The 13,335-nt window shown below is 39.6% G+C and overlaps 1 long non-coding RNA gene across 1 annotated transcript; it reads right to left on the bottom strand.

The window, feature by feature from the left end:
• Nucleotides 1-2,983: 2,983 nt before the first annotated feature.
• On the bottom strand, nucleotides 2,984-3,978 carry LOC310648233. The gene is made up of 2 exons (XR_014494036.1): nucleotides 3,842-3,978; nucleotides 2,984-3,339 (listed from the first exon to the last, which is right to left on the bottom strand). It is a non-coding gene; the product is annotated as an uncharacterized lncRNA (long non-coding RNA).
• Nucleotides 3,979-13,335: the final 9,357 nt, after the last annotated feature.

Below are 13,335 nucleotides of genomic sequence, written 5' to 3'. Positions count from 1 at the left end.
GCCCTCAATCTTTCCCAGCATTAGGCTCTTCTCCAGTGAGTCCTTCCTTCTCATTAGGTGGCCAAAGTATTTGAGTTTCAACTTCAGGATCTGGCCTTCTAAAGAGCAGTCAGGGTTGATCTCCTCTAGGACTGACCGGTTTGATCGCCTTGCAGTCCAAGGGACTTGCAGGAGTCTTCTCCAGCACCATAGTTCAAAGGCCTCAATTCTTTGGCGCTCAGCCTTTCTTATGGTCCAGCTTATGGTCCAGCTTTCACAGCCATAGATAGCACTTAGATTTCAAAATTTACCAGCATGGAAGGAGTCAGAAATTACCTGGAATTCATTTCAGCTTGGCCTACCAAGAAACTGAGTAGGTGATCTAGGGATGAGCTCACCTGGCTCCTTCAAGAAAAGTGTGTGTAAGAAATTGGATCTTGATGATTGTGGGTAAGTGGGTGTTATGACTGCAACCTCAAAGAAGGCAATGGTGCACCCATTCTTGAAGAGGCCCTCTTTGGATCCAGCAAATCTTGACAGCTACTGCCAACCTTCCTTTTTTTGTTCCCAATAGTGTGATGGAACTACAATTATAGATGGAATGAATTATCCACATCCATTTCAGACAGGATTCAAAACCTGTGCCTAGGACAGAAACGTCTTTGATGGATTACCTGCATAGGGACATGGATAGGGGAATCTATCTTTCCTGGTCATTTCTGATATTCAATATCTTCATAAATGACTTAGATGAGGGAATAGGAGGGGAACTCATCAAATTTGCAGATGACACTAAGCTGGCAGGAATAGCCAACACCCTAGAAGACAGGCTCAGGATTCAAAAAGATCTTGACAGACTTGAACAATGGGTCCTATCCAACAACATGAAATTTAATGTGGAGAAAAGCAAGGTTTTACACTTAGGCAGGAATAACCAAAGTTACAAGTACAGATTACGCAAAACCTGGCTCAAAAACAGTAACTGTGAGAGGGACCTTGGAGTCCTAGTGGACGATCACTTAAACATGAGCTAGCAGTGTGCAGCGGCAGCCAAAAAAATCTAATACAATCCTTAGTTGCATAAACAGAGGCATAGAGTCAAAAACACGTTAAGTATTAGTACCACTTTATAAATCTTTAGTAAGACCACACATGGAACACTGCATCCAGTTTTGGTCACCACATTACAAAAAAGATGTTGAGACTTTGGAAAAAGTACAAAGAACAGCAACTAAGATGATTAAAGGCCTGGAGACAAAAACATATGAAGAACAGTTGCAGGAATTGGGTATGGACAGTCTAGACTCTAGAGAAAAGAAGGACTAGGGGTGACATGATAGCAGTATTCCAGTATTTGAGTGGCTGCCACAAAGAAGATGGAGTCGATTTATTTTCCAAAGCACCACAAGACAAGAAATGGTTGGGAACTAATCAAGGAGAAAAGCAACCTAGAACTAAAGAGAAAATTCCTAACAGTAAGGTCCATTAACTTGCTTTCAGAAGTTGTAGGTCCGTGGTGGCGAACCTATGGCACGCGTGCCACAGGTGGCATGCAGAGCCCTCTCTGTGGGCACGTGCTCCATCACCCGAGTCCAAGGCCTTAAGTTCCGTCCATGAGCAACCTGCATCAAAATCTCCCCAGGCAAGTGGCTTTTTAACCTGGGTTTTATAAAACCTTTTAGCTTTAGGCCTCCGCCACTGTGTGCAAAAAAAAAAAAGTTCAATCAATCAATTTCAACTTCCCACGGAAAAAAAAAGATCTCACAAAGTTGGAATTGATTGAATTTTATTTTTAGTCCCACACCGCGGCGGAGGAAGTGACGCATCGGAGCTGGAAATAAGGTGCCACGTGGGGGTGAGGGGAGCAGTGGGAGCAGGGTGCTCCATGCAAGGGGTGGGGCGGGGTCTGTGCATGGGCTAGAGAAGCAATGTGGTGGTGCTAGCGTGGTAGACCAGTGAGAGCATCTGGGCGGGGGCGGGCACGGCAACTTTACCCTCCATGGTGGCGGGAGGGTGGGGCGCATGCCCTTCCCATGCCAGGCCAGCCCCTACAGCTCAGGGGCGGCTGTGCTAGGCAGCGGTGGGCAGGGCGTTGAGGTGGGGGCTGGTAGGCCGACCAAAGCAGCAGGTGGAGCGCTGGATGCTTGGGGAGGGAGGGTGCTGAAGCATGCAAGGAAACAAAGGAAGTTTTTTTTTAAAAAAAAGGTCAATCAATCAATTCCAACTTCGTGATCTTTCATGAGAAATTATAATTGATTGATTGACCTTCCCCCCCAAAAAAACCTACCTTTGTCCTTTCAAGCAGCAGTGGCGGATCGCGAAGGACAAACGGCAGAGAGGCTGGGAGTCAGGTAAGGAAAGAAAAGCAATTTCTGGGGGGAGCGAGGATTTCTTTCCTTACCTGCCCCATTTGTTCTTTTTTAAAATAAATTTTATTATTTAAAATATTTAAAAACTTTGCACATGGTGTTATTGGTCTAACTTACCTTCTTGTCTTACATCATTTTTATGTGTTATATACATTTTATATACATATCATTTATATACAATTGTGCACATTAAACATACAGGTGAAACTCGAAAAATTAGAATATCGTGCAAAAGTTCATTTATTTCAGTAACGCAACTTAAAAGGAGAAACTAATATATGAGATAGACTCATTACATGCAAAGCAAGATAGTTCAAGCCCTGATTTGTCATAATTGTGATGATTATGGCGTACAGCTCATGAAAACCCCAAATCCACAATCTCAGAAAATTAGAATATTACATGCAATCAATAAAACAAGGAGTGTACATAGAACAATATCGGACCTCTGAAAAGTATAAGCATGCATATGTACTCAGTACTTGGTTTGGGCCCCTTTTGCAGCAATTACTGCCTCAATGCGGCGTGGCATGGAAGCTGTCAGCCTGTGGCACTGCTGAGGTGTTATGGAAGACCAGGATGCTTCAATAGCGGCGTTCAGCTCTTCTGCATTGTTCGGTCTCATGTCTCTCATCTTTCTTTCTTTTTTAATATTTTATTTTTTATTCTTTACACACATATGTTAATTTTCCAAACAACGTGCGAACTGAGTTCATAATTCATTAATACATATACAAATTTCACTCTTTGGTTCTTTTTTCCAACCATTTATAAAATAAATCCCAGCTTTCATAATATTCTGTTTCTTCTTTGTCTTTTAGTCTCATAGTTAGTCTGTCCATCTCTGCGCATTCCAATATCTTCTTTATTAGCTCTTCTTCTGATGGTACTTGTTCATTTTTCCAGCATTGTGCATAGCTTATTCTTGCTGCAGTTATGATATGCAGAACCAAGTATGTATTTTGTTTATCAGTCTTTTCTGGTAATATACCTAATAAAAATAATTCGGGATTAAATGCTACATGTTCTCCTAATATATTTTCTAGCCAAGCATGTATTTTCCTCCAATAAGCTTTTACTTTATCACATGTCCACCAAATATGATAATATGTACCTATATTATGTTTACATTTCCAACATTTGCCTGATATATTTTTAAACATTTTTGCTAATCTGGCTGGAGGTAAATGCCATCTATAAAACATTTTATACAGATTTTCTTTATATGCAGTTGACATTGTCAATTTGTAATTTCTCTCCCATAATTTTTGCCATTCTTCTAACTCTATAGTATAACCAAAATTCTCCACCCATCTTGTCATTGTCCCTTTAATTTGTTCACTTTCCATCTCTAAAGTTAACAAAAAATTATACAATTTTTTAATTAATTTCTCATCAGAAGTTAGTAATATCTTATCAAACACGTTTTGTTCTTTATAAAATCCATACATTTTCATATCTTTTTCATATCTATTTTATATTTGTAAACGTACCCACCATGACATGTTGATACCCTGATGTTCCAGTTCTTGCTTCGATTTTAATGTCCCATCAATATTTAAAATATCTTTATATGTCCACGTTTTTTGAAAATCTAACAAGTTTACATGTGAAAAAGCTTCAATTGTTGATAACCACCCTGGAATTTTTACATATATTTTCATTTTGATTTTTTCCCATACAGTTATCAAAGCATTTCTAATACAGTGGTTTTAAAAATATCTATGAATTTTGTTTTTCCCATACCATAAAAACGCGTGCCATCCCAACTGTAAGTCATGTCCCTCCAAGCATAACAACCTTTTATTCCTAAGCATTATCCATTCTTTCACCCATGTCAATACTGATGCTTGATAATACAAATTCCACTCAGGTAAACCAAAACCCTCATTTTCTTTAGTATCTTGCAAAGTTTTCTTTTTTATTCTAGATTTTTTACCCTGCCATATAAACTTCAAAACTAAAGAGTCCAACTCTTTAAAAAAAGGTCCCCCAAGTTTTATCAGGATTGTCTGAAACAAAAATAAAATCTTAGGCAATATATTCATTTTAATTGTAGCTATCCTTCCTAGTAAGGACAATTTTAAATTCTTCCATTTTTCCAGGTCTAACTTTATTTGTTTCAATAGTCTTATATAGTTGTCTTCTTTTAATGTTGAACATTTAGCTGATAAATATATACCCAAATATTTTACCTTTTTCACTATCTGTACTTCTGTCACCTCTGATATTTGATTATTTTGCTTATCCGTAACATTTTTCACTATTATTTTAGTTTTTTCCTTATTAATTTTTAATCCCGCTACTTCACCATATTGTTCCAATTTCTTCCACAATTTTGGAATCATCTTCAAAGAATCTTCCAAAATGAATACCAAATCATCAGCAAATGCTTGTAATTTATATGTTTCACCTTTTAACTCCAAACCTCTAATTTCTGTATCTTGTCTTATATTTCGATTTAAAACTTCCAAAGTAAAAATGAATAGCAGAGGGGACAGAGGACATCCTTGCCTTGTGCCTTTCCTTATTTCAAAACTTTCAGTACAATCTCTGTTCACAATTACTTTGGCAGTTTGTTTACTATATATTGTTTTTACCATATTTATGAAATTCTGTCCGAAATCCATTGCTTGTAGTTGATAAATTAGAAACTGCCATGAAAGTTTATCAAATGCCTTCTGAGCATCTAAAAATATTAATGCCATTTGTTTCCCTGGATGTAATTCATAGTATTCCAATATATCTATTATCATTCTTAAGTTGTTTTTGTCTCTTTGGTAAAAAGCCGTTTTGGTCTGGGTGTATAAATTCAACCAAATATTTCTTCAATCTCTCCGCCATTATTGAAGTGAAAATTTTATAATCGGGACTTCCGGTGACGTCACGGACCAGGCAAGTGGGTGAGGAAAGTTCTCTTCCCCCCCAGCTCGATCTTTTTGCCGATTTGCAGCCAAATGTGGCCGTTGCCAGCCCCAGAGAGGCTGGTAAGGAAGAGCGGATGCGCTAGAACGTGGGGAGCAGTGCGAGCTCTCCGACGATCATCGCGCAGCTGTGATCCCAGGGCGAAAAGCTGGCCCCGTAATGGCAGCCCCAATACCACGATGCCACTAACTTGGACATTACCAGCTGTGCAGTGCGGGCGGATAAGGATAGTCTGCAAGCCCCAATAAAGAACGTTCTTGTTTATACCAGGCTTGGAGATCAGCTTTCCTCGGGGGAGGAGTGGAAGCTTCGGAGCGGAGCGGCAGTTGAGCTAGTGATTGATGGTGGCGAATTTTACTTTTACTTTCTTTTGGATCTAAAAACTAAGTTGGATTCTGGACTTTGCGATCTGTTTTGAGGGGCCTCTCCCTTTTTTTAGTTGGCTTTTCTCCTGACTGCTTTATCGAGTGGCTGTTTGGCTGTGCAAGGATTTGCCGAACAATTAACAATTAATATCTTGCTGGCTGATTAGTTCCTTTACATTTTTGCTGATTCACAGTGTGCATCTGGAGTGTGGAATATGCCTTTCACTATTTGAACTGGAACAGTGGCATTTTGAACAAGGCTTTCGATTATTGGAACCTTTTGGACTCTGCTCCTTGATTTACACTGATTTCTTTCCTGTGTTCTTTTTTTTCCCTTAATTGAGGTGATATTATTAACTCTAGACATAAGATTTTTTGCTTGTATCTCTGGATAAATTTATTGTTTATAAGTATTTTGGCTTTACAGTTAGATGAACTAATTCAAATAACTATTAACTTGGTTAATGAAACTCATAGGGGGAGGGGGAAGGTAGCAAAAAGGGGGGAAAGGAAAGGGGGAAAAAGGGGGATTACTATATTGGGTGTGGGTAGTATATAATTTTTAAAAAGGGTTTGGAGACCTTATGGAAATGTCGAGTTCCTCTGCAGCAGTTAAACCAAAAAAGGGTTTCACAAGGCCTCCTACACCACATAGAGTGATTGAAAGTATAGCAGCTTAGAAGGCTCCATCCCTCCAGGGGATTCAAAATTTATTATATTCTATGCAGAAAACGATGGTACGGAATCAGGAATCTATGGCAAAAATGAAGTGGGGGATATGAGAGGTGAGATACAGCAATTAAATACTCAATTTAAGGAGATACAGGCAACTTTGGAGGAGCATGATGGGAAAATTGAAGAATCAGCAACCAAGATTCAAAAAGTGGAAGGGAAAGTGGAAAGGGTTGAGCTTAAACAAATAGTAATTAACAGGGAGATGGAAGACGAAATTATTAAATTGGATATGGAAAGATCCGCATTTCTGTTGAGGTTTCAGAATATTGGTGAGGAATCTGGTGAAAATTTGCTTGAAGTGATTTGTGGCGGAGATGTTACAAAGAGAGGTTGAAATGGTACGCAGAGATATTGATGAATGCTTTCGGGTGTACACTTTCTATACTAGGAAATTTAAACTTCCAAAAGAAATATATGTTAGATTTAGTAAAAAGGCACTTAGGGATGAAGTGTACCAAAAGTCTAGAAGCCAGACCTTTTCTCATGCTGGGAAGCAAATCACTGTGTTAAGACAATTACCCCGTAGGGTCAGAGAGAGAAGGCAGAAATATTTGGCACTGACATCCGAACTTAGAAGATTAGACGTAAGATATAAGTGGCTAGTTCCTGATGGTCTCTCGTTGACGTGGCAAGGCAAGAGAATTCGGTTGGACACCCCCCAAGATGCACAGGTTTTTTTAGCTAATGAGATTAAACCTTCGGGAATGGAGTCTGGGTACGAAATGGGAGTGAAGGAATCAGAAGGTGGTGCGACAGGGGGAAGGGTGGATGATGTGGGGAGTGAGGGAGACAAAGAGGAAGAGGAGAAGTATCAGAGAGTGACTAGACAGACCACCAGGGCAAGAATGGCGGAGAAATGAAAATGTGCGATGTATGTTTACTTTCAGTTAATGTTAATGGTTTGAACTTGCCGGTTAAAAGGAAACGGGTTTTTTTCAAAATTGTTAAAGTCTGGTGTGGATATAGTGTGTCTCCAGGAAGTGCCCATTAAAAAACAACATGAAACTGTTTTGCATTGTCCAAAATTAGGTAATTTATTTGTGGCCTTAGCAGATAAAAAGCAAAGGGGAGTGGTTTTTTATGTTAAACAGTATCTGAAAGCTAAATTAATTTATCAAGGCGAAGATGGGAGAGTCCTAATGATTGAAGTCGAGATTGGTCATCACAGGACACTGCTGGTGGGGATATATGCCCCGAATGGAGCCCAAAAGCAATTTTATGAAAGGCTGTATTATAGGTTGGTAGATTTGCAGTATGATCAAATTTGCATAATAGGTGATTTTAATGGGATTATAAATAAGGAGATGGACTATAATTGTGATCAGGAACAAGGGGTTAGGCGGCTGACAGATAGGCGGATACTTCCCAAAATATGTGATGAGATGAGGGAGGAGTTTGGCCTTCAAGATGCCTGGCGGGAGTTGAACCCAAACGGGAAGCAATTTACTTTCTTTTCTACGAGGCATAGATTTTGGTCGTGCCTGGACATGGTGTGGATGACAGCCGAGATAAGATCTCTAGCCACTGTGGAAATACAGACTAATTTATGGGCTGATCACAACCCTATAGTGGTGGTATGCGGTGAAGGTAGGATTGGGAAAAGGAGAAGGTGGACCCTTGATGTAACAATATTAAGAGATATAGAATTCCAGCAGTTAATTAAGAGAGAGATGGAGCTTTTTTTTAGGGAGAACGATAATGGCGAGACGTCGTTACAAATCCTTTGGGATACGGTGAAAGCTTATATGCGTGGGGTGGCAATTAAATTTATCGCGAGGAAGAAAAAGGTTAAATTACGGGAAAGGGAGGAGTGGGTAGAGAAATTAAGAGAAACAGAAGGGGACTTACAATTACACCCATCAGATCGAAGTTTGGGAGAGAAGGTTGATAGAATTAGACATCAGATTACGTTATTAGAACAGGTTGATTTGGCCCAGAAAATTTGAAGTGTCAGGCAGCACCATTTTGAGCATGCTAACAAAGCAGGGCGTTGGTTGACTTACCAGTTGAAGAAAGAGAAAGAGAAATGGTTTATTGATCAACTACAAGATGAGACAGGAGAGATTAGAGTAGATATGGATGGAAAGAAGAGGATTGCACAAGATTTTTTTTTCACACCTATACTTTGGAGAAGAGGTACAGGAGAACAAGATCTTGGACTATCTGACTTATGTGGATCCCCCTGTAGTCCCACAAGACATGAGGGAGCTTTTGAATGAAGAGATAACAGAGGGGGAGATAGAAAGTGTGATTAGGAGTCAAAAGACGGGTAAGACTCCAGGGACAGATGGTTTGCCTGCTGAAATTTATAAATTGCTCTCAGAGACTTTGGTGAAATATTTGAAAGATCTATTTAACACAGTTTTAGAGGAATCTGTAGTTCCCAAATCTTGGTCCGAAGCCTATATCACATTAATTCCTAAAGAAGGCACTGATCACTCACAAATCAAGAATTATAGACCTATCTCCCTTTTAAATACAAATTACAAGATATTTGCTTCTATTATGGATGGGAGACTTAAAAGATTTTTGAGTAGCTTTATTCATAGTGACCAAAATGGTTTTTTACCATCTAGGCAGATTAGGCATAACTTGAGAATCATAATTGATGTGCTGGAGTATTATGAGGCCCAACCCAATAAACAGTTAGCATTGGTATTCCTTGATGCCCAAAAGGCATTTGACAAGGTGAATTGGAGGTATCTAAATGGGTTAGTGATGTACATGGATTTTGGTCCAAGGTTTTTGAATGCATTCCAGGCGATTTATAAGGAGCAAACTGCCAAAATTTTGATTAATGGAGAGGAATCGGATGAGGTGAAAATAGAGAGAGGAACGAGGCAAGGCTGTCCTATGTCTCCCTTGTTATTTATTTTATCTTTGGAGCCTTTTTTGAGAGCCTTGAGAGGAGACCCAGAAGTGAAAGGGTTGAGGATAAAAGAACAAGAATATAAAGTCCAGGCGTTCACGGATGATTTAGTGTTTATTCTTGAAGAACCTATAAATTCGGGTAAGCGTCTCTTGGAGAAGTTGGAGGAGTATGGACAGGTGGCAGGGTTACAGATCAACAGAAAAAATGAAAGTTATGGTAAAGAATATGATGATAGCGCAAAGGCTGGAGTTGCAAGGCAAGTTGGGGCTGCAGGTGGAACATAAGGTAAAATATCTTGGAATCTGGCTCACAGAACGGTGCTCCTCAATTAAAGAAAACAACTATCAAAAATTATTGGTACAAATATCCAAGGATTTGGAGAAGTAGAACAAATTGCCCCTGTCTTTATTTGATAGAATAGCATTAATAAAGACGCAGGTTTTGTCGAGATTTCTCTTTCTTTTTCAAACAGCTCCAGTGAAGTTAGACAATTCGTTTTTTAAGAACTTGGAGAGACTTGTTTCTAGATTTGTTTGGGCAAATAAAAAACCTCGGGTTAAAGCTAAGATAGTGCAAGGACCAAAGGCAGAGGGAGGACTTGGGCTCCCTAATTGGAAGTATTATTATGTTGCGGCATTGTTAGTTTGGATAAGGGAGTGGATGACTCTCCAAAATAGGCGGTTGTTAGCATTAGAGGGACATGATCTATCCCAAGGGTGGCATGCAAATCTGTGGCGGGAGTCAGGAAGCCCACCAAAATATTTTATTAGGCATTATTTGCGTAATATACTATTAGGGGCTTGGTCGTTAGTTAGGAAGAAGTTTTATACGAGGACACCGTATTGGCTGTCGCCGATGGAAGCATTGACCTACCCTAATGTGTTTAACTCAGAAAAAAGGGTGATTTATAAAGAATTATTGCATTCAAATGGAGAATTAAAATCTAAATTGCAATCCAGGTAGATTGGTGGGCGTATATGCAGCTTCGCAGTCGGTTTATGAAGGAGAGAGTGGTGCCAGGGATTACTAAAGAAGCTCAAGGATTCGATAAGATTCTTTTCGGGAAAAGTGAGAAGTTGCTGGCAAAATGTTATTCTTTACTATTGGATATGGATGGGTTAAATGAACTTACAGAGGGCTTTAGGGTTGCCTGGGAAAGGAATCTGGGTTACCAAATTGACCGTGATAATTGGCGGTCCATTTGGGAGAAAAATGTTAGGCTAACGAAATCTACTGCGTATAAGGAGAACACTTATAAGATGACGTTTCGTTGGCATCTCCCTCCAGCTAGATTGGGTAAAATGTTTTTGAGTGTGTCCCCAGCATGTTGGAAGTGTGGAGAAAGAGAGGGCACCTATTACCACCAGTGGTGGACCTGTGGTGAAGCGAGGAAGTATTGGCATCGGCTTCATATATGGTTGAATGAGATTTTGGGACAATCTGTTAAACTGACTCCTGAGACGTTTTTGTTAGGCTTAAAACCAGACAATCTGAATAGATCTGCATGGTATTTGATGTCACATTTGTTAACGGCAGCACGGATATTATGGGTCAATATTGGAAGAATTCTATTAGTCCTCCCGAGGATCTGTTAATCAAGAAATTTATTGATTGTGCGGAATCGGACCGTTTGACCATGCTTTTGAAAGATAAGGGGGATACAGATTATTATTTATCTTGGAGACCGTGGTATGAATGGTTGACAAAAAGGGATGGTTACGGGAAGGATTGATTATATAATGTAACAGCAACTTGTCTAAATTATTAGAATATTATTATGTTTTGTATTTTTTAAAAGAATTTTAATAAGCACTGTGATGTATTGTTATGATGTAGTTGTGGACGATTTCAATAAAATAAAAAAATATATTTAAAAAAGTTTATAATCCACATTAAGTAGTGAAATCGGTCTGTAATTCTTGATCTGGGTCAGATCTGAATCGTCTTTTGGTATTAAAGAGATATTTGCTTCAATCCATGTCACTGGCATTTTAGCCTCTATTAAAAGTCCATTACAAACATCTTTCAACGGATCGCTTAATATCTCTTGCAAACTTTTGTATAGTTCTGCCAGAAGTCCATCTGGGCCAGGAGCTTTACCATTTTTTGTCTCTTTATAGTCTCTGTTATTTCCATCATTATAACTCCTTCATCTAACATGGGCATGGTTCCCCAAATCAACACAGACTATGAAAACTTCACACTGGACTTCAAGCATCTTGCAGTGTGTGCCTCTCCATTCTTCCTCCAGACTCTGGGTCCTTGGTCTCCAAATGAAGTCCCCAACACTTTTGAATGGCCTTTTCCTGACAATCCTCCCCAGGCTGCGGTCATCCCTGCTGCTTGTGCACCTTTTTCTTCCACACTTTTCCCTTCCACCTAACTTTCTATTAATGTGCTTTGATACAGCACTTTGGGAACATCCAACTTCTTTTGCAATTACCTTTTGAGGCTTTCCCTCCTTGTGGAGGGTGTCAATGATGGTTTTCTGCACAACTGTCAGGTCAGCAGTCTTCCCCATGATTGTGATTCCTACTGAACCAGACTGAGAGACCATTTAAAGGCTCAGGAACCCTTTGGTATTAAAGAGATATTTGCTTCAATCCACGTCACTGGCATTTTAGCTTCTATTAAAAGTCCATTACAAACATCTTTCAACAGATCACTTAATATCTCTTGCAAACTTTTGTATAGTTCTGCCGGAAGTCCATCTGGGCCAGGAGCTTTACCATTTTTTTGTCTCTTTATAGCCTCTGTTATTTCCATCATTGTAACTCCTTCATCTAACATATTTTTAAATGTCTCTGAGATCTTCAGGAGGTTACTATTTTCTAAGTATTTTACAATTTTCTCTCTTGAATTTTCCTTGTTATCATATAAGTCTTTATAAAATTCTTTAACTATCTTCTTTATTTCTTCATTTTTATATTGTAAATAACCTTTCCCATCCAGCAAATTGTATATCCTTTTTTTGTTTCTGTTTTTTAAGTTTATAAGCTAACCATCTTCTCGGTTTGTTGGCGATTTCAAAAAAAAATTGCTTCGCTCTTTTATCTGTTCTGCCATTTTTTCTGAATCTAACAAGTTTAATTTATGTTTTGTCATGTCCATATCTCTTTTTAAAGTCTTTTTTTGCAATATACATCACTAAGAAAAGAATTTGGAAAATTAGAGTCTCTCATCTTTCTCTTGGCAATGCCCCATAGATTCTCTATGGGGTTCAGGTCAGGCGAGTTTGCTGGCCAACAAGCACAGTAATCCCACGGTCATTGAACCAGGTTTTGGTGCTTTTGGCAGTGTGGGCAGATGCCAAGTCCTGCTGGAAAATGAAGTCAGCATCCCCATAAAGCTCGTCTGCGGAAGGAAGCATGAAGTGCTCCAAAATCTCCTGGTAGACGGCTGCATTGACCCTGGACTTAATGAAGCACAGTGGACCAACACCAGCAGATGACATGGCTCCCCAAATCAACACAGACTGTGGAAACTTCACACTGGACTTCAAGCATCTTGCAGTGTGTGCCTCTCCATTCTTCCTCCAGACTCTGGGTCCTTGGTTTCCAAATGAGATTCAAAAGTTGCTCTCATCAGAAAAGACGACTTTGGACCACTGAGCAACAGACCAGGTCTGTTTTTCTTTAGCCCAGGTAAGACGCTTCTGACGTTGTTTGTTGTTCAGGAGCGGCTTGACAAGAGGAATACGACATTTGAAGCCCATGTCCAGGATCCATCTCTGTGTGGTGGCTCTTGATGCACTGACTCCAGCCTCAGTCCACTCCTTGTGAAAGTCCCCAACACTTTTGAATGGCCTTTTCCTGACAATCCTCTCCAGGCTGCGGTCATCCCTGCTGCTTCTGCACCTTTTTCTTCCACACTTTTCCCTTCCACATAATTTTCTATTAATGTGCTTTGATACAGCATTTTGGGAACATCCAACTTCTTTTGCAATTACCTTTTGAGGCTTTCCCTCCTTATGGAGGGTGTCAATGATGGTTTTCTGCACAACTGTCAGGTCAGCAGTCTTCCCCATGATTGTGATTCCTACTGAACCAGGCTGAGAGACCATTTAAAGGCTCAGGAACCCTTTGCAGGT

Source organism: Vipera ursinii, assembly GCF_947247035.1.
Source record: "Vipera ursinii genome assembly, chromosome: W".
NCBI classification, from domain to species: domain Eukaryota; kingdom Metazoa; phylum Chordata; class Lepidosauria; order Squamata; family Viperidae; genus Vipera; species Vipera ursinii.
The sequence above is the reverse complement of the archived record's forward strand: the minus strand, read 5'-3'. Positions and strand labels throughout refer to the sequence as shown.